Source organism: Sarcophilus harrisii, chromosome 5 (assembly GCF_902635505.1).
Source record: "Sarcophilus harrisii chromosome 5, mSarHar1.11, whole genome shotgun sequence".
Lineage (NCBI taxonomy): Eukaryota > Metazoa > Chordata > Mammalia > Dasyuromorphia > Dasyuridae > Sarcophilus > Sarcophilus harrisii.
Genome location: NC_045430.1, coordinates 205,514,584 through 205,537,957, shown reverse-complemented (window position 1 = coordinate 205,537,957; position 23,374 = coordinate 205,514,584). Strand labels below are relative to the sequence as shown.

At 39.4% G+C, this 23,374-nt stretch overlaps 1 long non-coding RNA gene across 1 annotated transcript in view; it reads right to left on the bottom strand.

The window, feature by feature from the left end:
• LOC116419428 overlaps nucleotides 1–23,012 on the bottom strand; it is a 34,578-nt gene extending 11,566 nt beyond the window's left edge. Inside the window, exons 1-2 of the long non-coding RNA XR_004229739.1 lie at nucleotides 22,548–23,012; nucleotides 11,002–11,078 (exon numbers count right to left, since the gene is read on the bottom strand). This is a non-coding gene — a long non-coding RNA (uncharacterized LOC116419428). The remainder of the gene's footprint in view (nucleotides 1–11,001; nucleotides 11,079–22,547) is intronic.
• Between the last annotated feature and the right edge of the window lie 362 nt (nucleotides 23,013–23,374).

Genomic DNA, 23,374 nt, shown 5'->3' with positions numbered 1-23,374 from the left:
TCATTCTTCTTCCAAGTAAAAGTCTTTCAAAGACTTAACAGTAGGATCTTGCTCTGATAAGAAAACTTCTGTCTAGTTTCCCCAACTAATCCTTAGAGAGTAGTGATCCAAGACAATTTCAGTAGAGTTAGGATAAAAAATACCATCTTCATATAGAGGGAAAACTATGGAGACTGACTATGGATGAAAGCATATTGTTTTCATCTTTTGTTTTTATTTGTTTATTCTTCATGTTTTTCCCCTTTTTTTTGCTTTTCCTATCACAATATGACTAATATGGAAATATGTTTAAAATGATTGTATATATACCTGTGGTGTTCTCTTCTTTAAAATATAATGGTTCTCTCTGGGAGAGCAGGTTTCTTGGGGAGATTTTCTGGAGGCAGCCTTAGTTTCAGTTAAAAGTAGTAATCACCTCAAATACAACCAGCTAATAAAATCCAAATGTTTATTTCTTATCTCTTTCCAAGCCTGGTTAGCTTTCTTAGAGGCCTCTCTTTCTACTTGGTTTCTTGCTCTTTGAAGCTTTGTCCTTTGCTTCTGCCTCTGCTTCTTCAGCCTCCAGCCAACACAAAGGTGGAAGATGGAATGAATCTCCTGTCTTCTTACTTGGGGCTGGATAGCTTTCTGCAGAGCCTTTTAGACCAGCCTTGGTCTCAGTGGGGGAAGTGCAGGAGGCCAGCCACCACGGTGGGGTGAGATGAAGTGAATGAATCTGACTCCACCTCCGAGAGTGGGCTTGTGGGTTTCCTCCTAGAGTCCTCCTGTGTCTGTCCCAGAGTGCTTCTATGTCTGTCCCAAAGTGCTCTTTGGCCCTAAGAGCTTCTTGCTTATATGACTCTCTAAAGGTGTGAACACAAGCATTGTTTCTATCAGTTCCACTTAGTACCTTGTTTCAAGTTCTGGCCCGTAACATCTCCTTGTAAGATCAGATCAATCATACTGAACCAAGCTAAATTCGATAATTATTGTCTCTATCAACTCTAATGAGTTAACACTTTGTAAAGATTCCAACAAATATCTATATAAGATTGCTTGCTATACTGAGGAAGGGGAAAAATTTAGAACTCACTTTAGAATATTAAAACAAAGAATGTTGAAAACTTTATATATATTTGGAAAAATAAAATACTATAGAGGAAAAGAAAAAAAAGATAGTTTTTGAACTTAAACTTCCAGCTAATTCTGATTCTCCCCACCTCCACCAAAATCAGTTTGAATCATCCAGATTTTATAGTTCACACATATCATAATACATAGTCAGTTCTAGCAAAATTGATGAGCTACTGACATTTTCAAATTCCCTTTTCCTCCTAGGTTATCAATAAATTCCCTCAGTTACCTAATGCTGCCCAAGATCTCCCACTGTACCAGTCTATCTCCAAAATATTTCTTATAGATGTTTTATTCTCTACTCACAGAACTACTACCCGATTTCAGGCCCTCAACCCTTCTCACTTTCACCTTTTACTTAGATTATTTGTCTTCTTACTTCAAGTCTCTCTCTCTCCTATCTATCCTCAACCCACTACCACAGGGATTTCCCCCAAACGCAGGTCTGACAATGTCACCCTTCCCACTTAAAAAAAATCCAGTCATTTTAATTGTTTCAGTCATTTTAAACTTATTTCTGACTCTTGGTAATCCCTTTTGAGGTTTTCCTGGCAAAGATACTAGAGCAGTTTGTTATTTCCTTCTCTGGCTCATTTTACAGATAATGTCCAGGGTCACACAGCTACTAAGTATCTGAAACCAGATTTGAAGATGAGTCTTTCTGATTCCAAGCCCAGTGTCCTATCCACTGAACCACCTACTATCACTATTATTTCTAGGTTCCTTTGGCATGGAAAGCTGTTTTAGTTAGTTGTGAAGCACCTACTATGTGCTAGATACTAGAGAATTGAGATTACAAAGAAAAACAAGAATATCTTTGTCTTTAAGGATTTAAAATCCTAATGGAGAAAAAAAGAGGTAAATAACTAGGTACATACCATCTAAAGAAAGTTAATAGAAGGTGATTTCAGAGGGGAAGGCACTAACAGTTGGTAAGATTGGGAAAGACTCTTGGGGAAGATAGATTTTAAACAGTTTTGAAGGAAAACATGGAAGCTAAGAGGTAAAGGTGAGGAAGCTGCAAATTCCAGGCATGAGGGAGGCTCTTGAGAAATTGAGTATGGTGTTAGAGGGACAGAGAGTTGGTCTTTGTTACTGAATCATAGAATGACATCTAAGAAGATGAGAAAAGGAGGTAGGAACCAGGTTGTAAAGAGCCTTATGTGCCAGAGTTCATTACATTTTATCTACCAGCTGATCCTTTCCTTCTTTTCCAATCTTCCATTTTCCTCTTCTTTCTTGGACTCTATAGTCAGTCATTCTGAGTTATTTGCCAGTCACAAATGGCACTCCATCCCCTATCTCTGCTTTCATACTGACTGAAATACTCTCCCTTCTCACCTCTATCTTTTCACATTGCTGGCATCCTTTAAAACTCAGCTTAGTTTTTCTCCTACAAGAGGCCTTTTCTAGTCCCCGTAGACACTAGTTTTCTCTGCTTCCCTCCTCTCCCTTCTTCTTCCTGTTCCTCTTATCTCTCCTCTCTTTTTTTCTTCTTTCCCTTCTCTTTCTTCAGTCCACAAAGGGTATCATACTCTTACCTGAGGGTGCTCTGTCCAAAGGAACTTAAATTTTGATCCCTGAAATCTCCCAAAGTATCTTGGCATTTTTGGGCTAAGCTTTTTTCTTTTTTTCTTAAGGACCATGCCTTAAACCCAAATCAGTCTGGCTGTCACTGACTGATTAACAATAGGTCCCCTCCTGGTCACTGTTTGGGCCCTAATTAGTTCAGGATGAAAATAAATAGCAATTGTTTGTATTTGGACCAGAAATCCTGAGAGTCTTTCCCATCCCAAATTGAAAGACAGATAGATAGATAGACAAATAGACAAACAGATAGATAGATGTATGTGCATAATTTTTTAAACTAGATAAAAGAGGCCATTTTCTGCCTCATTTATTACCTAATCTTAATCACGGATTGGGTGTTCTCTCAACCTATTAAAGACCTTAGCTTAAAAAAGCCAAGGTCTCTCATTGCATCCAGGGCCATCTCCAATCATCCCGCTAGATCCAGATAGCTCTGAAGGAGAAAGTGATTCAGGTGACTTAGCATTTCAATCCTGGCTCATCTTTCTGGTGTCAGGATTCTCTTTGAGAACAAAGGACAAACACAGCACACTAGGGCCTTCTTCTATAAAGTTATGTCACCTACTCTGTATGTATCTCATACAAACCTATCTAAGTCTTATAGATGTCTTATTCTCTACTCACAGAGCTACTACCCTTTCACAGTGGAATGTCAGCTCCTTTTGATTGAGGGCCAGTTGTCTATATCTCCACCATTCATTTGGCTTGACTGGCACATATAAGGTACTTAGTAAATGCTTGTTGATTGCTAATTGACTACCTGATCAGAAGCCAGTTGGATAATCTGCTCATTTTGTACTTATTTAGGACAGTGGAAGAGAGCCATAGTATCCTGCCAACCCTGTAAACTCTCCGGCACCCTTATATCCTAGACATTTGCCAGACTGCTTGGGAGATACTGTTCAGTACAATTCTTTGAAAGCAAATTCAGAAAAACGCAGTTGTAACTCGCTTTATGGAATCCTGAAATTCATTTAAGTTGTTTAAGTGCCTACTTATATAGAAAGCTTCATGCTAAGTACTATATAAACATCTAAATTAACACAAACCTTACTAACTAGTTGTGTGACCTTGGGAAGTAGCTACTCACATTTGTAAACCAAAGCATTATAGGCACATTATTATTATCCTCTTTTATAGATGAGGAAACCAAGGTTAATGACTTACAGTCAAACAGACAGCCCTTGACTAAAGCCTAGAACTTGTGACTCCAAGTTCCAGGCTCTCTCCATTATACCACATGAGTCATAGCCTCTCTTTGAAAACTGGAAGGAAACAACGTGTTTCTCATCCCTAAAAATGAAGGGGTTGAACTAGGAGATCTCTATGATTCTGTTAAAAAAAAGATAGCTCAGTAGGTAATTTTCTACAGTGAAGGAGTCTTCCTTCTAGGGTTCATTTAATTATGAAGCTATGATATGATTTACAGATAATTTTTTCTGGAACAGTACTATAGTGAAGGTACACTTATTATTTGAAAACTCTTCATGTTACAGATAATACTAAAGAATTTGACTTAAAGAAAGACAAACCAAACAAATGTGATGTTGAGATAATTCACTTTAATTAATAGGAAGGCACTAATATGTAATTTATAAGCTCGGATTTATAAGATCATGGAGTTCAAAGTCTTAGGCTAATGAGCTGATAGGCCACTCTGATATAATGCAACTCCACCTTTCTTTTATAATATTTTATAGATACCAAAGGACAGAGTAAGATTCAGTAAGTTCACACTCATATCTGTGAGAGTGTATATGGAGTGGGGGAGGGAGGGAAAATAAAAGGAGACAGAGTGAAAAATATGTATGTCTAATCTTTGATTCTCTCTGTCTTTTTCATCCTTCACATCCCTATTCAGCATCTTAGGTCGCTAGGTTTCTTTGTAAGCAGTCTCCCAAGCTTCTGCTGTAGTGAGAGAAGTGAATAGAGGAAACAAAGTAGAACAGAGAAAAAAGAGTGAAACTGAGAATCCAAACACAGGTCTGTCACTAGCTAGTTAGTTGACCCTGGGCAAGTCATTTCACAAATCTGGGCCTCAAACTCTCCATCTGGAAAATGAGGAATTTGAACTATGTGATTTCTAAAGTACTTTACCACCTCAAGATGCCATGATTAATCATTGGCCTTTTCACCTGTATAATTTGCTACATCATTAGAGAGGACTTTGAATTCTAAACTCCTTTAAGTACAGGTTAATCAAGGGTGAGGATTTATAATTAGGTCATAGGATTTATTTTTTTTTTTTTGTAGAAGGGAATACTTTTCTTTTTTAAATGATGAAAGAGCATGAATAGCAAATTACTGTGGATCTCTCTAGTCTATTACATCCTCCCCACCCATCTATCTATGAGATGGCATTTTAACAATTCTGTAGTAATTGAACTTTCTGGATCTCAAGGATTAAAAAACACAATTGTACCTTTTTTAAAAAAAATAGTTGTTTACTCATGACCAGATATGATTTTCTTACCTGCTTATTTCTGCAAAACTGAATGATGAATGATTCATAGCATCCCCTTATCCCTCTTTAATCTCTTAAAATAAAAACTCACATTTATATAAAGCTTTAAAGTTTATGAAACATTTTCCTTAAAGCAACCAAGTGAGGTAGGCAAGTATACATATTATTATGCCCATTTTACAGATGACAAAGCTAAGGCTCAGAAAAGCAAAGTAGCTTGTCAACATGGTCATACAGCTTATATGTCATAGCTAAAATTAAGAACCAAGTCTTCTCACTCCAACTAGCTCACTTCTCTTTACATCAGGCTGTCCTCCTTAAAGGTTGCTATCCGGTATAATTCATCAGTTAAATAGCTCAGTAGATAGAAGTTAGCTATGTGATCTTTAATTTCTGATTAAATCACTTAACCCACTGCCTTGCTTTTCTTAATTATAAAATGGAGATAATAATAGCACCTACATCCCAAAGTTGTTGTGAACTTCAAATGAGATCATATTTGTAAAATAGGTGCTTAATAAAGGATTTTTCCTTTCTTTCTATACCTGGGATCCAACCTTCTGGTAAATGAAGCTATGTGTGTAGACCTAGTGGACAAATCAGTGGAGCTGGAGTCAGCAAACCTGGCTTCAACTCCTGCTTCTGTCACTAGCTGTGAAGTTTGGGGGAAATCAAATATTTGTATGTCTGAAGCATTTAGATTTATGAATGGTTTTCACTGGAAGGATCAGAGTGTCCCTATCTCTAGTTCAGTGCTCGCTGAAAATGGAAAAGATCTTTATAGGAAAAAAAAAGCTACTGGTTGAAACATTTATAAATTTTTTGAGAACTTAATCAGGCCCTGTTTGTAATGCTTTTCACTGTTTTATTATGTCTAAACATACACATCAACTGTACCCTTATATAAATGTTACCTTATTATAGGAGAAATAGAAATGATGGTGAAGATATTGAGGCAGCTCTCAAAAGCATATTTAACTCAGAAATAGTCAATAGTTACACATTTATTAAGCACCTGTGGATACAAATACAAAAAAGGAAAGCAGTTCCTCCCTTCAAGGGTCTTACACATCTAAGGAGGGAGAAGTCCAAGAAGTCCCAGAGTAGTGAAACTCAGTGAGGAACAAGGATTAAATAGACTCAGTGTAACAGAACAACAACCCTCAGCACTACAGTGTAACATTGTTTCCATGGGAAAAAGCTTTCCTAGCACCAGCTAGGGAAGGCATCTCTCTTTGATGGGTTAACAAGCTAGACGATTGCAGAGAGGCTGAATCAACCTGGGAAAATTCCACCCTACTTTAGAATTAGAGGTTCTTCTGTAAATCCATTAACTGCTGCTGCCTGGTGTCCCCTGGAGCTGACTCAGGAAGCTAAACTCAATGTTTTCTGAATCCAGGCCTGAAATGCCCTATCTTGAGAAGACCTAGCCATGAGCACGTCTCTCCTGGAAAAGAGGAGACTTAAAGGAGAAAAGAAAGATTCACACAATTCTATGTGACTATCATAAAGAAAAAGTCTTGACTATTTTCTTGCCACTGGATTTCATTGAGGCAGTTTTGTCTCACTTAAGTCCAATTCATGCATAAGCCAAGACATCAGCTCATGATGTCTCTGATACTCTTTGAAAATGAAGGACAAACAGCAACAAGAATTTTAATTGGAATGTAAAAGAAATCAGGGAGGTCAGTAGTCTGAGGAGTAGGGAGAGTGTTGCGAGGATGGTGCCCAGCCAGAGAAAATGCTTAGGGCTGAGAGGTCTGGTGTCTTGTTTGTGGAACAGCCAGGGGTGTATGTTTGGGAGTAAGATCTAAATAAAGACCAGAAAGGTTAGAGGGTACTAGGTTATGAAAGGCTTTGAATGCAAGCAGACCATTTCATATTTGCTGCCATAGACAAAAAGGAGCTACTTTTATTGAGTATGAGAGTGACAAGACCAAAGGATAGAAGTTACAGGAAGGCAAATTTCAGCTCAACATAATAATGAACTTTCTAATGCCTGGAGATATCCAGTAATATGCTTACTGCCTTATAGGTGCACTTTCTGTCAGTAGGGGTATTTATTCAGAGATTAGATGACCATGTGGCAGAAATGTTGTAGCAAAGATTTTTGCATTGGGTGAAAGGTTGGACTAGATCCCAGCTTCTTAAACTGTGGTTTAAGACTTTATATGGGGTCTTGTAATTGAATGTTATGCATATGTTTTATATATATATGTATATATACTCCCGAGGTCTTGTAAAAATTTGTCAGGTGAAAAGGGATCATGAGTGGAAAAAGTTTAAGAAGCTCTGGACTAGCTGACTTCTTAGGTTTCTTTTAACTCCTAATGCCATAATTGAATGATGTTTATTGTAAGTTCAAACAATGCTATTTATTGGGAACACTAATAATAATAATTTGCTAATAATACTTTATCCCTAATTCTAAAACTTTTTTTAGGATATGTCCACATGGGTTATTCCTGATTGCAGTTAAGAAAATTTGTGTTAATCTGGAAACTGGAAGCCTGGGTTCCAGCCTACCCATGTGTAATGTTTGGGCCAGCTTTCTGGAGGACCTCAGGATCAGCCCTAGTCCTTGGTCTTAATGGAGAAATGATGAAGGCTGGTCAAAGATGGAATGACTCATTTCCAGTCCTTCTCAGCCCTTATATACTTTAGTACAATTATATCATTACAGCATACTGAATATGTGTGAACTAGAGAACCATTACATAACCATAATAAGTACTAAATATATATGTGAATTAGAGAACCAATCTCATCAATTCCACTGAGTTATCACCTCGGTTCAAGTATGTTTCTCCAGAGTTCAGGCCCTCTACACCCACAATAAATTGTGTATTATTAGCAAAGTCTCTTCAATCTTATGTACCTTTATATTCACATCTGTCAAATGGGGATAATAAAATCTGCCTTTTTAAAAATTGCTTATTTTTTACGGTATAGATACTCCTGCATATTCTTTTCTTCCCTTTCTCACTAATTAGAATCCATCCTTGTCACAGAGAAAAAGAATTTAAACTGAACCTACCAGAGGACTTTGCTTGACAGTATAAACAGCATTCATTGTATGCATAATCCCCCAGCACTCTGCTAAAATGAGGGATGCTTTATTTTCTATCCTCTGACATATTTGCCAGAATAGTTCCTATGATCAAATAAAATATTTTTTTGAAATGCTTTGGATGTATATAAAACATTACACTTATATAAGTTATCATTAAATCCTAAATCAACATTAAGGATGTGTAATTTCATCTGCAGAAGTAGAGACAAACTCTTTCACTAAGTTAAATAAAAATCATCCATACTTAAGAACTCTAGAGAGAGACTTGAGGCTCAAAAAGGTTTGGTGCCTTGACCATGTTCATTCAACCAGTGAGTGTTGAGAGGTAGAATTCCCTTGTTCTTCCAAGCTCTCTGTCCACCATTTGATCTACTGGACCATACTCCTCCCTTCTTCTTATTAAGGGCAAACAGCTTACATTGCTTATTTTATTATGTGGCAGTATGAAAATAATAATATTGTGGAAAGAGAGTCAGTCTCAAAGACAGCAAGAACTGAGCTCAAATCTTGCCTCTTGCATTCGAGTTATCTGAATCTCAGCAAATTTCTCAACGTCTCAGTGCTGTAGGCAATTTTCAAAGATTATGAATTACAGAGGAGGTGTCAATCAACATTGGTAGGGAAAATTCCCATATTTGGAAGTTCCCTGTAGCAGTGAAATCACTGTTTCAATCCTTATCTCTACCCCTAATAATAACAATAATAACAATTTTCTTTTGGAATACACTGGTCTTTTATCTGCAATTAAAAGAAGCTGATGAAAGTTTTATGAAGAAAATAAAACCCAAAAGGAGACAAACTCTTTTGCTATGCTATTTCAGGAATAATACAGTATATCGAAGAGCAAGAAGAAACAGACTCTCCAGCCCTGTAGGGCATTCTGAAGGACTAAGTTCTCTTCTCTCCAATTCCCTCTCCTTCATTCTTCGAGTTAGAGTCTGTTGCCCTTCAGGCCACAGAGATAGGCCCATCTGTTCAAACAGGCTCTGACCTGATTGATTGGCTTGGGAGGCTCTTATAGACCAGGGGATCCCTTATGTTCCTAACAGGCTAATAGTATTCTCACTCTACACAGGCCCAGAGGCTTGGGCACGTAGCTGAATGTTACAGCTCCTACAAATTGGAAAACCACATTAAAAAGCACTTTGTGGGTGTACAGAATAATAATGATAAGATCTAGTCAATTCAATTCATCACATATTTCTTTTATTGTTATTGAGATATATGATCTATGTGTTGAGCTCTATGCTGAGCATTGTTGGAGGGAGGAGGAGAGTAACAGAAGATGTTATCTCTGCCCTCAAGGAGATTACAATCTCATTGAAGAAGCCTTAACATTTAAAAAAAATAGATTTTTTTAGTGCCTTGTTAAACCTTCATTTCTCCTTAGGTCAACTCTCCTTTATATGGAAGAAAAACAGGCAAAAATATCCAAAACTGTAAATTCATGTAACAGGTTAGAGCAGATCCCTCATCCCTTGTTTCTTCCTTCTCTACCAAGAAAAAAGAAGTATGTTGCAACATCTGTTTTTCAGGCCTAAAATTATACAACCAATTAATTCATTTGTCTTTAAGTATAAGCTTTTAAATATATGTTTAAATAGATTTACACATTATTTTAATAATTATCCCAATAAATTTAATTATAATTTAATATCTATTTTAAATATACATTTAAAAGCTTATACTTAAAGGCAAATTATTGTATATATGATACATACGTATATAAATAAAACAGAGAGAGAGAGACAGATAAAGATATATACATACACTCAGAGGAGAGTTTTAAATATATTTCCCCCCACTGCTTCTGCTTACTTTTCTGCTTACTTCCCTGCTCTACTTTTTACATAAAGTCCTTCCCATGTTTTTTCTAAATTCCTTATGTTCTTGTATTCTTAGGGCACAAAAGTATTTCATTATATACATATATGTGTATATCATTATTTTGTTGATCTATTCTCTAATTAATAGGTATGTATTTCATTTCCACTTTTCTGCTACTACAAAAAGCATTGCTGTAAGTATTTTTGTATTTAACTTTAATTATTCAGTCTTTTACCAAATATTTATTACGTTCCTACTATGCTAAATACTGGGGATACAGAGAAAGGCAAAAAATAGATCCTGTTCTCAAGGAACTCACACTGTAATAGGGGAGACAACATGTGAGCAGGTATTTACAAACAAGCTAGATATAGGTTAACAAAGAGAAAACATTAGAATTAAGGGGCATTGGGAAAGGCTTCCTACTGGAGGTAGAATTTTAGCAGTGTTTTGAAGGAAGCCAGGGGTTGAGTTAAGAAGAGGCACAGAGGAAAAATGTCTGGAATGAGAGGAGACAAAGCGTCTTATGAGGGAGGTGGTAAAGGTGGGGAGAGATTTTTTTGTGTTAAAAAGACCAGAAAGATGAGGGTAGGGACAAGCTTGAATACCAAACAGATTTTTGTATTTTGCCCTGAAGGTGATATAAAGTCATTGGAGTTTGTTGGAAAGGGAGGTGATTGGATCAAACTTGTACTTTAAGAAGTATTGATGCATGATTTTTTATTTGCAGATGATTGTGCACTCAATAGAGACTCCTGAAGCTGAGGTAAAACAAAATATGGATCAATTCTCTGCTGCTTGTGCTAATTTTGACCTAACAATTAACAATAAGAAAACACAGGTCCTCCATCAGCCAGTCCCACACCATCCATTTGTGGAACTATCAGTTACAGCAAATAGTTCCTTTTTCAAAGCTGTGGATAAATTCACTTACCTCAGCAGGATACTTTCCAGGGTGACCATAATGAGACCGACCCAAGCATTATCAGAGATAGCTCAGTGTTTGGGAGGCTGTGAAAGAAAGTGTAGGAGAGGAAAGGTATTAGACTGATTATCAAGCTGAAGGTCTACAGAGTCCTTGTGCTGATATGTGAAAACTGGACAGGATATAGCCCCATGCCAGGAACCTGAATCACTTCCTTTTGAATTGTCTTAGGAAGATTCTGAAGATCACCTGGCAGGATAAGAGAGCAGACCCTGAGGTCCTTTCTAGAACTAAATTGCCAAGTGTTCCAACTCACTGCAGAGAGAGCAACACCATTGGCTGGTCACATTGTTAGAATGTATGCTTGCCAAAAAAGATTATTTTATAGAAAACTTACACAGGGTGAGCACTCACAAGGTGATCACTCTCAAGGTCTGCCTTAAGAACTTTAGAACTGATTGTATGACATGGGAGATACTGGCACAGGACTTCCAGCATGGCAGGCGTACCCTCACAGAAAGGGCTGTGTTCTATGAGCAAAGCAGAATTGAATAGGCTCAGAAGAAACTATGACTTGACCCCAACATAATGATGCATTTTGGTCCTCTTCAAGAATGAAGGACTATTGCTTTTTTGTCATTTTGTATTTAAGTTCATAATGAATAAAATTAAATTAAAAAAAAAAAGAATGAAGGACAATCACCAACCAACCAATTTTAGGAAGATTACTTTGACAGCTGAGTGGAGTGTGGATGGGAGTGGAGAGAGACTTACCTGCAGGAAATTTTGGAGGAAGGATGGATTTAAGGGGGAAGGTGATGGCAGTCGTTCTTGGTGTATGAGTGTGGAGATCCCTGATTATTTACCTTGATAACTCTCATTAAATATCAGAAGAAATGCTTTTATTTTGGCATTAAAATATATCTATAGGAACTGGCGATGTAGATTTTAATAGATAACACAAAAATATTCCTTAAATTTTTAATTAATTTTTTTTGTCTTTTACACACCATTTTCATTTCCAATATCTCTCTCTCCAGTTCCTGAGCCCAAGAACCATCCATTGTAACAATGAATAAACAAACAAACAAATAATTCAGCTCAAAACTAATGGATCAACGAGGCTGAAAAATGTAGGCAGTGTTCTACACTCATTGTTCCTCATCTCCACAAAGTATCAGGAAAGGTGCATTTTCTCACTTCTGAGCACCTCTTGCACCTGGAGCCTTTTCAAACATTCCCAAGAGTCAACTGTTAAATTTTCAATGTGTGCATTTACAGCATGGAAATCAGCAAATGTCACAAATCTGGGCTTGACTTGTTTATTGTTTATTTATTGTTTTTTTTTTAATCGATGGAAATGATATTAATTATTCAGATTAAATTAAAACATATCTAAGTAAATTCCCCTCCAGTAGGTCACTAAACATTTACCAACACCCAATTGCTTGAGATTCACCTCTAGAGAAAGGATTGCAGTTTCTGATAGGAAAAGTAAGAACCTGGATTTGAGAATCAACATGACTAATAGCTCAGGTTTTACTCTGAGAGTAAACAGCAGAGGGTGTTACAATCAAGATCTGGACAGCGTAAAGACTAGGAACACAGAGTCAAAGTCAGGGAACAGGGGAACTGATAGGTGGCTAAACCTGGGTCTGTCAGTAGGAGCCAGGAACTTCCGCCATAGACAACTGGGAATGTGGATGGGCGGCTTCACAGTAGCAGTCATGTTCTTCTGGCTCCTTGGGCTCTAGCCACTCCAAGGTTTAAACTTTAAATGCTTTGGTTCGAGCCCCTCCCCTTAGGTTGCCAGAGGATTTAGACATGATAGAAAGAATCTGGCCCAGAGCCTTTGCCCTTGGGTCAAAGGCAAGACTGAGCACGGGGAATCTGAGTAAAGCAGTGGACAGCAAGAGGCCACTGGGGGAGGAGAAGGGTGTGAGAGCTGACAAAGTGAGAACAACAGAAGCAGGAAATGGGAAGGGGCCCAGAACACCTGGGCCTGCCCCAAATGGCACTTAGCCAGCTCTGAAAATAGGCAGAGGGGCCTAAAGGACACGAGGGAAGCCTAAGAGGAATGAGACCGCGAACTTGAAGGTATTTCCTTTCCCAGGGTTGTGCTTGGAAATTTGTCTGTTATGGCCTCTGTGTCTTGCAGTTTTCGGTTTCCACAAACTCTTCCTACACCTTCAGTTCAGCCATCCCTATATAATAGGGACATGCTGGCCACAGGTTATTAGGTGTTCCTTTCCCCAGCTCTGGGTCCACAAGGAGACTGGCTCTTTCTCTTTTGTGTCTGGCTCCCTCATCCTCCTCCCCAGAGTAGGAGTAGAAGATAAGGATGATCCCTTAAACCAGGCTTGAGCTTGGCTTGTGTCTGGTCTTCCCCAGAAGATTATCAGGATCTCTTCTAGAAAGGCAGTCATTGTACAAGGTAGAGAAATAGGGCGGCTGTTTATTTCCTCTCCCACAAAAGAGAAAAGCAAAGTATCCTGACAAAGACTTAAAACATGAAACAGTAACCGTAACTCCTATTAGGCACTTGATGATATTTTATACATCAAAACTTGAAACAGTTTATGGTTTTTCTAAGCAACTGTTTCACCTATCTTGGCTCTGCTTTGTCCAAGCAACTTCTTCATATAATTTTACCTGGCTTTGAGTTGCCTTCTTGCAAATGAACATCTCTTGAGAATTATTGTATTACCTTTGGGACGCATGTCCTGACCTGGTCAGAGACTGTAGACCTCTCAGTCCATAAAACAAACACTCAAGCTGGAACTACGCATCTCAGGATTGCTGTTCAGTCATGTGGGTTTGGCGTAGGGGTGAGGGGAGCACAAAACAGAAGAGGAGACAGCCAAGGCCCTGAGATCCGCTCTCAGGCTCCCCTAGATGCCAGCATCCTTTAACTAACTGGTACAAAAAGCCTTGCTAGCTGCCAGGTCTGTGGAGGAGTCCTTCTCCCCCTGTCATGGAATATCTAAGAGAGTCCCAAGCCACACATTCAGAAGAGAATAAAACCAGAAATTGACTCTCCTTTTAAAGTCTGAGTGGTCAGCTCACTGCCCCATGGGAAGTACCCTTTGACACAGTTGTCCCATCACAAGGTTAAGAGGCAAACAACATATTGAGACCAACCATAAACTTCTGTCTGTGCTTTTATCCCAGCATTTTATCCTGGGTCTGAAGACAGGAGTTCAAATCTGACCTCAGACACCTACCAGCTGTGTGATCCTGGGCAAATCACTTCACCCTATTTGCCTCAGTTTCCACATCTGTAAAATGAGCTAGAGAAGGAAATGGAAAGCCACTCTATTATCTTAGCCAATAAAACCCCAATTAGGGTCACAAAGAGTCAGTCATAACTGAAAAGTGAACAGAAGGGGCAATGCTCCAGGAACAGCACATGTGATACCAGAAACGGCCCAGACCTACACCATATCCTTAAAAGAAATAGCATCTATTATACCTAGGATATAGGCAAAACCTGCTTCAGAAAGAGTGTGACAGATTTCTGCACCAACCAGAGCTATAGCCATAGTAATGAGGATGCTGAGACAACTTGGGGGGGATGCTCTAGACAGAAACTTATGTTTTCTTCCTAAGAAACAAGATCAAAATGGAGAGATAAAAGGAGCAGGGCAGTGGGACATGGGATGGGGCCAAACGAAATTTGAAGAGTGTAAAGTACAAACCAAATTCATGAAATCCAGTGACTTTTTTTTTTTTTTAATATTTTAAGGGTATCTGCCCAAAGGGCTCTAAAATTGTGTCTACCCTTTGACCCCGCAGTGCCATTACTGCGTCTGTATCCCAAGGAAATCGTAAAGAATGGAAAAGGACCCACATGCAGAAATATTTGTAGTAGCTCTTTTTCATGTAACAAAGAATTAGAAAATAAATAAATGTCCATCAACTAGGGAATGGCTGAACAAGTTGTGGCATATGAAAGTAATGGAATATTATTATTACTATATTACTGTTCTATAAAAATGATGAACAAGCTGATTTTACAAAGATCTGGAAAGATTTACACGAACTGATGCTGAGGGAAACAAGCAAAACCAGGAATACATTGTACACAATAACAGCAAGAATGTGCAACGATCAACTATGAAAGGCTGAGTTCTTCTCAGGGGTTCAGTGATCCAAGGCAATCCCAATAGACTTTGAACAGAAAATGCCATCTGCATCCAGAAAAAGCACTAAGGAGACTGAATATAAATTAACACATGCTATATTCACTTCTTTTTTATGTTTTTTTTTTTACCTCTCCCATGGTTTTTCCATTTTGCTCTGATTTTCTCTCCCACCATGATTCATAAAACAAAAAAAAAAAGAAAGAATAAAACATATTTTAAGGGTATCTATAAAACCACCTAAGCCATTTTTTACAAAGATTCTTTAGACAAGAGGAGAGGAAGTAGAAACAAAAAAGAAAAGAAATAGTACATCCAATTGTTGCCAAGTTTGGTCATTTAAGATCTCACCAGTCACACAGTCCCTCTCTTTCCAAAGGCCCCTCTCCCTAACTTCGGTGTCTCCAAACAAAGTGCTTTTCCTAAAGGGCTGATCTGGCTACCCATCTGTCCCTACTCCTTCCCTCTTCCCCAACCTTCCCGTCTCCCAACTCCAAGAGTACCTCCCTATTACCTCCAAGATCCAAGATAAACTTCTTTGCTTGACATCTGAAGCCCTTCATAACTTGGCCTCTTTCGACCTTTCTAGTATTTTAATTCTTCATTCTCCACCAAATATTTTAATCATGAAGATCTTTGTTGTTCCTCAGAGCTGACATTCTAGCTCCTAACTTCATTTGTCATCATGGTTGCTTTCTAAGCCTGAAATGCTCTCCCTTTTCATCATTACCTGTTGCATACCTGACTACCTTCTGTAGGAGGTCTTTCCAAACTAGATCTGTTCCACTGAGGAGATTATTTTCCATTTGCTCTGTAGGTTTCTCTGTCACTCCTTTTAAAAATTACTTCCTCAAATACCATCCCCATCCAGTGAGAACCATGGAGACTGAATATGGATCAAGTTTAGTATTTTCACATTTTTTGTTGTTTGTTTGCTTGTTTTTTTTTTCCCTTTTGGTCTGATTTTTCTTCACAACATGGAAAATGAAATTATGTTTAAATTACATATATTTAACCTAAAAGAAAAAGAAAAATTACTTCCTCATTCCTTCATGTGATGAAAGCACCCCATTTCACCTAGGCGGATAAGGTAAGCTGGTGTGATTTAACTTCTCCCTCCCAACAAGTAGTTTGTTTTGGTGAAATACTGGGTTCACTGAGGGTGTTAATTTCAGTTGTTTCCTTTCCATTGGGATTTCCTTCTCCAGTTCATTTTATGGGTGAGAAAACTGAGGTAAACAGGGTTAAGTGAGTCACCCAGCTCACTGAGGGAGATGAAGGTGGTTGAGCTGGTCCTAAGTGTTGGAATTGAGACATAGAGACATAGAGAAATGAGACATAAGAAAAATAACTGGACAGAAAGAGGTTCTGCGATATGGGGAGGGCTCAAAGAAATTGAATTAGGCTGATTGCCATAGCAATGTGAAATCAAACTGGTGCTGTTCTGTGTTTGGACATCAAGGATGTGGTGGCTGGTAGGGCTCAGGCCAAAAAGGGCGAGTTAGGGACCAGGGAGAAAATGGGTTAAGTTCTATGTGAACTTGTCCAAGTCACTTCACTACACACCTGTCAGATTGGCTAAGATGACAGGAAAAAATAATGATGATTGTTGGAGGGGATGTGGGAAAACTGGGACATTGATGCATTGTTGGTGGAGTTGTGAACGAATCCAACCATTCTGGAGAGTAGTTTGGAACTATGCTCAAAAAGTTATCAAACTGTGCATACCCTTTGATCCAGCAGTGTTACTATTGGGATTATATCCCAAAGAGATTATAAAGAAGGGAAAGGGACCTGTATTTGCACGAATGTTTGTGGCAGCCCTTTTTGTAGTGGCTAGAAACTGGAAACTGAATGGATGTCCATCAGTTGGAGAATGGCTGAATAAATTGTGGTATATGAATATTATGGAATATTATTGTTCTGTAAGAAATGACCAACAGGATGATTTCAGCAAGGCCTGAAGAGACTTACACGAACTGATGCTGAGTGAAATGAGCAGGACCAGGAGATCATTATATACTTCAACAACAATACTATACGATGACCAGTTCTGATGGACCTGGCCATCCTCAACAACGAGATCAACCAAATCATTTCTAATGGAGCAGTAATGAACTGAACTAGCTATACCCAGAAAAAGAACTCTGGGAGATGACTAAAAACCATTACATTGAATTCCCAATCCCTATATTTATGCCCACCTGCATTTTTGATTTCCTTCACAAGCTAATTGTACAATATTTCAGAGTCTGATTCTTTTTGTACAGCAAAATAACGTTTTGGTCATGTATACTTATTGTGTATCTAATTTATATTTTAATGTACTTAACATCTACTGGTCATCCTGCTATCTGGGGGGGTGGTAAGAGGTGAAAAATTGGAACAAGAGGTTTGGCAATTGTTAATGCTGTAAAGTTACCCATGTATATATCCTGCAAATAAAAAGCTATTAAAAAAAGAGAGAGAATAAAGATTCATTATTACATTCAACAACAAAAAAAAAAAATGTAGGCCTGGGTTCAGAAGAAAGGAGACTGATAAAGGCTCCTAATTACATAGTGGAAGGGGAGTGACAAGAGAAGGCACTTGGAAGAAGGTTTTATTCTTTAAATCTGGGCCAATAAAAGGGAGTAACTTGAAATCTCTTGGGTAGTGGCTGAGTCATTTTACATAAGGCAGGGGTGATATACTACTAGAGAAGACCAAGGAGAGGATAATGACCTCTGCTGGTCTAATCTCCCTCTTGGTCCCTCTTGAGGACCATCTCCAGTTGTCCTGATCTACATCTGGCCAGTGGACCCAGGTGAAAGGCTAAACATAGGTCCTCTAAATCTAAATCCAAGGTCCTCTCTGTTGTAGTCCATTGCGTCCAATAGTTCTCAGTTGGCTGTTTTTAATCATGTTCCTTTCCTATTTCTGAGCTACTTCAGTCCCTGTAGATGCCTGGGTTTTTTATTATAGTGCTTGGTCATAGTTATTATCTTTTGATCTATTGCACTCTGCTTTTTCAGAGTCCTTGGTAGGATCTTGTTTTACCCACTATGAGTGTGTATATCTTGAGCACTCTTCTCTTCTCTCTTGCTCATCTGTGATTTCATCGGCTCCCAAGAATCCAACTACCCTTTCAAATATATAGCCAGCTCCCAAATCTGCATATCTAGCCCTCATCTCTCTTCCCCAGTTCCACGTCTTCAATTGCTGGCTTGATATCTCACCTGAAAGTCCCTTATGAGTCTCAGACTCACATTATCCAGAACTTGTTTTCTTTCCCCTGAACCCACCTCTGTCCTTCCTTCCCTATTTCTATCAAGGACACCACCTTTCTTCCAGATGTCTAAATTAGAAACCTGGAAATCCTTCTTGACTCAGCTTCCACATCCAGTCAGTTGCAAAGTCTCCTGGATTCTGACTCCTCAATGTCTCCTCTCACATTCAGTCTCTTCTATGTCCCCACATCGTAATTCTCCTAGTCCAGGGCCTTTGATATTTTTCACCTGGATTATTGCAATAGCTTCCTAATTGGCCTCTCTGGATCCAGCCTTTCCCCTCTGCAAACCTCCTTCATTCAGCTTCCAAATTGATATTCCTAGTGTAGGTCTGACTAGTTCGCTCTCCTACTCAAGAAATTTCCCAAGATCCCCAGCATCATTAAATTAAAAGACAGCCTCCCATGTTCAGCATTTAAAGCACAACCTGACTCTTGCTTGTCTTTCCTGGTGAATTACGTGTTATTCCATCTCACAGACTCCTCCATATTCTGGCCTAATTGGCCAGCTCTTCCTCGAATTGGACATTACAGCTACCATCCCCTTTGCATGAGAATATCTGTCCCTCATCTCTGAAGTGCTCTCACTCTTTACTTACACCTCTCAGAGCTCCCAGGCTCCTTCAAAGCTCAGCTCTAGGGCCTTTACCTTGGAGAGTCCTTTCTTGAATTTCTCATTATTAGGATCTCATCGTCCAACACAATATAAAAATTTACTTGGTATATATCTTGTAATTACTTGCATGTATATACCCGTTCACACACATATATTCTTCCAGTAAACTGTAAGCTCCTTGAGGGCAAGGACTGTGTCATTTTTTATTTATATTCCTCGGCAAAGTGCAGTGTATGCTCCTTGGTAGGTACTTAATAAATGCTTGTTGATTCATTTCTTCCTTTTCTTGAGTCTGATATTTTTGACTATGGAAAACATGGGGCTGGTTGACATGGAAGTAGAAGGAAGGGAAAAGAGGAAAGGTGCCGGGGAGGGAATGCAGCCGGAATGCTCAAGATTGTGTCTCCAGGGATACAAGTGGGGAAGAAGAGTTTAAGCTCTAGCCCAACCCTCCCATTCCCCAAGATCTCTAACATGCTCCTGCATTCCCTAGCCTCTCAAACAGTGCTGCCTGACTCACTAGAGGCACTTAATAAATGTTTGTTGATTTGATTTGGCTGACTGATTGCTTGGGCCAGTGGGGAAAAATAAATAAAGCAATGTCAGACATTGTTTTTCCATGCCTTTGCTCTAGGAACTAAATCATAGAAAAATTACAGTCAAAGTGCCTGAAAGAAATGAGGAAGAAGCATCACATAGAGGGTGGTGGACGCTCAAATCTCAGCACTGGGATTAATCTGCAGTCTTCCAAGTGATGTCACAGTTTCACCAGTCTTTCCAGGGATGACCCACTTCCTTTGTATAGTCACATCTTGGTTGGCTAATTATAATGAAGGGGAATAGGAAATTCTGGTTAACTGAATCTTCTGGATTAACTTGGGGCCATCTAGAAACCTTATGGAGACCCGCCCTTGTTGACAATCTTCATCAAACATGGATCTCTCTTTCAGGGATTAGTGAATTAAGTATTAGAAAGGAGTATCTGTTTAATGCCTAAAATAGGGCTAATATTTGTAAAATGCTTAACACAGTGTCCAGCACAGAGTAGGTGATTAATTAATTCTTGTTCCCTTTCCCCACCTCCCATATCAATGTAGGGATTTTCCAATATGGAACTCTCCCCTGAGGTTAGGTGACTTGCCAAGGGTCACCCAACTAGTGACACAGGGGTAGATCCTTCTGACTACAACGCTGGCCCTCTAGTCCTCAGGAGGTGCTGAGCTAAAGAAGATGAGTCCCTTTGTTCTCTTATTTGAAGCATACATGGTTTTATAGACACTGATGCAGAACAGTGGATAAGCCCTTCCACACTATATTAGTTGAGGTTTGCCACCCACTCTAGTAATGTTCTGATGCATCATTATGGTGGGATAACCACGTTCTGGAAGTCTGAATGCAGAATGCCAATTCTGATAGATCCAAGCTGGAAAGAATTTGAGCATGGGCTCCAGTAATGGACCATGTATTGGATTGTCCACTTTTATACTTTTGCCTTTGATCCCATCTCTCTCTTTTCCATTAGAAACTTGCTCCATCTCTTACTTATAGGAACATAGGATCATAAGTTTAGAGCTGATAGGGACCTGGGAAGCTGAGTGAGTCCCACCTCATCCATTTATAAATGAGGAAACTGAGACTTGCCATGGCTCATGTAGCTTGCTTTCTCTTTCTCCCTCTTTTTCACCTTCTGCTTGCTAATTAAATTTCTTCTTCTCCTTCTCCTCCTTCTCCTTCTTCTCCTTCTTCTCCTTCACCTTCTTCTCCTTCTTCTTCTCCTTATTCTCGTTTTTCTCCTTCTCCTCCTCTTCCTTCTTCTTCTCCTCTTCCTCCTTCTTCTCCTTCTCCTTCTCCTTTTCCTCCTTCTCCTCCTTCTCCTTCTTCTCCTTCTCCTTCTCCTTCTCCTCCTTCTCCTTCTTCTTCTCCTTCTGTGACTTGCCTAGGGTCACACAGCTAGGAAGGGTCTGAAATCATATTTGAACTCAGGTCCTCTTGACTTCAGGGTTGGTGCTCTATCTACTGCGCCACCTAGCTGCCCTTTGCTAATTCAATTTCAACATATCTAAAATTGAGTTTGTCATTTCTTTACTTCCCTCTTCCCCCCAAAAAAAACAAAAACCTGGCCCTCCTTCAAATTTTGATGTTTCTTTTAAATTTTTAATATTAAAGCCGTTTTATTTTCAAAACATTTGCATGTAAGTGAAATGAGCAGAACCAGGAGATCATTGTACACAGCAACAGCAATATTACACTATGATCAATTCTGAGGGATGTGGCTCTTTCCAACAATGAGATGATCCAGGCCTGTTCCAATGACCTTGTGATGATGAGAGTCATCTACATCCAGAGAGAGGCCTGTGGGAGTTGAGTGTGGATCAAAGCATAGTATTTTCACTCTTTTTGTTGTCATTTGCTTGCATTTTTATTTTCTATCTCATTTTTCCCCCTTTTGATCTGATTTTTCCTGTGCAGCAAGATCCTTGCAAAATCTTGTGTTCCAAAATTTTTCCCCTGCCTTCCCCTCACCCTCTCCCCTACCTGGCAAGTACTGATGTTTTTTTTGAGAGCACCACTACATTCCCAACCGCCCAGGTCTCTGACTCCCCCTGCTCCCCAAACCATATCTAGTCAACTAACTGACTGGTTCTGGCTCCTCTACTTTAAAGATATCTTTTATGTTCTCTAACATTTCAACCATCTTTTTCTAACCATTATCACCCCTTTGTAGACTATGATAATAACCTCCCCATTGATCTCCCTGCTTCCAGTTCTCTCCTGCTCCAAGCCACTTTTCACAGAGATGCCAAAATAATTTCACTAAGACACAATAAATACTATGTCACTCTCCTGCTGAGAAACCTTTAGTAGCTCCCTATTGTCATTTAAGTAAAATAAACCTTAGAGGGTAGTTGGTGGCTGGTTTCTACCTGCTTTTAAACTTTAAACTTTCATTCACATTCCTCTCCTGCTGGGCTAGTAAACTATGTGTCCTAGCTTTTACTTCTGTTTGTTCTCAGGAGCTGTCCTCCTCCTCCCCCAACTCCTCAGGTTAGAGTACATGTCCCCCTCAGCTCTGCCTTTCAGAATATACTCATCAATGCTTTGCTTGGGTGACAGTGACTCTGATCCTTCCATTGGAGAGGATTCTACCCCACCCCCCCACCCCACCCCCGGGCTTCAAATATTCCTAAAGCACTCCATCTGGATTTCTCATTTGCTTCATTATCTTTTATTATCTTTACCTATAAATAAATCCTATCTCCTCTACCTCCACCCTCCCAGCTCCAGGAGAAAGTAATCTGTAGAGTAGAGATTATTACTTTTTCTTTGCATCTCATGTAGTCACCAAAAAAGGTTGTTCAATTGAATTGAATTTTGAAGAACTGGCTAAACAAAGGTTAATTCTGAATAGCTGGCCCCTGGTTTTTGTTTGTTTGTTTGATTTTTGGCTTTGACTTTAGCACTTTATCAGGCAGACCTGAATCTGTCCTGGGCCCCACTTCTCACTATCTATGTGACCAGGGCCACTTACCTTCTCTGGGTCTTCATGACCTCATGGCTGAGGGGAAGAACTTGGATTCCAGGGCCTCTCTCAGAACTAGCCTGGTGGTATAGGATCTGATGTTTCCTCAGAAGTTGGGGGGAAAGGGGAAGAGTGTTAAAGAGAGGAACTGAATCATCTGGCGCTCATCTCCAAGCTCTTCCCTGTGGTCCTGCAGCTTGAGTCAGGCAAATGGATGGCAGTTCAGCCAGAGTTCTAATCCCAGCTTGGCCATTAAATGACCACGTGCTCTTAGCTGAGTCAAGTAAATATGCTTCTGTTTTATTATCTGTAAAAGTGGGGGTTCCAACACTCACTTCCCACCAGCAGTTATGTTATGTAATCACTAGTTTAAAAAAAAAAAAAAAAAAAAAAAGATTCCCCTCCAGAGGCAACTGGAGCTCTAGAGGTTAGTTGATTGTCTTGCAGCCAGGGGTCCTCAAACCTTTTAAATAGGGGCCAGTTCACTGTCCCTCAGACTTTGGAGGGCCGGACTATAGTAAAAACAAAAACTTTGTTTTGTGGGCCTTTAAATAAAGAAACTTCACAGCCCTGGGTGAGGGGGATAAACGTCCTCAGCTGCTGTATCTGTCCCGCCGGCCATAGTTTGAGGACCCCTATATCCGGCTTGTTCTGGCTGAGAATCATTTTGTTCAGCTTTCCGTTTGCTGCCCTACAGTGAAGATAAGCCTGGAGGGCTAAGAAAGGGAGAATTTCCTGTAAATTGATTGCTTTCCCCTCCTCCCCCCATCAACAATTGTCAGGCTTGCTATTCCCATTTTACAGATGCTAAAACTGAGGCCCAGAAAGGGGAGGTG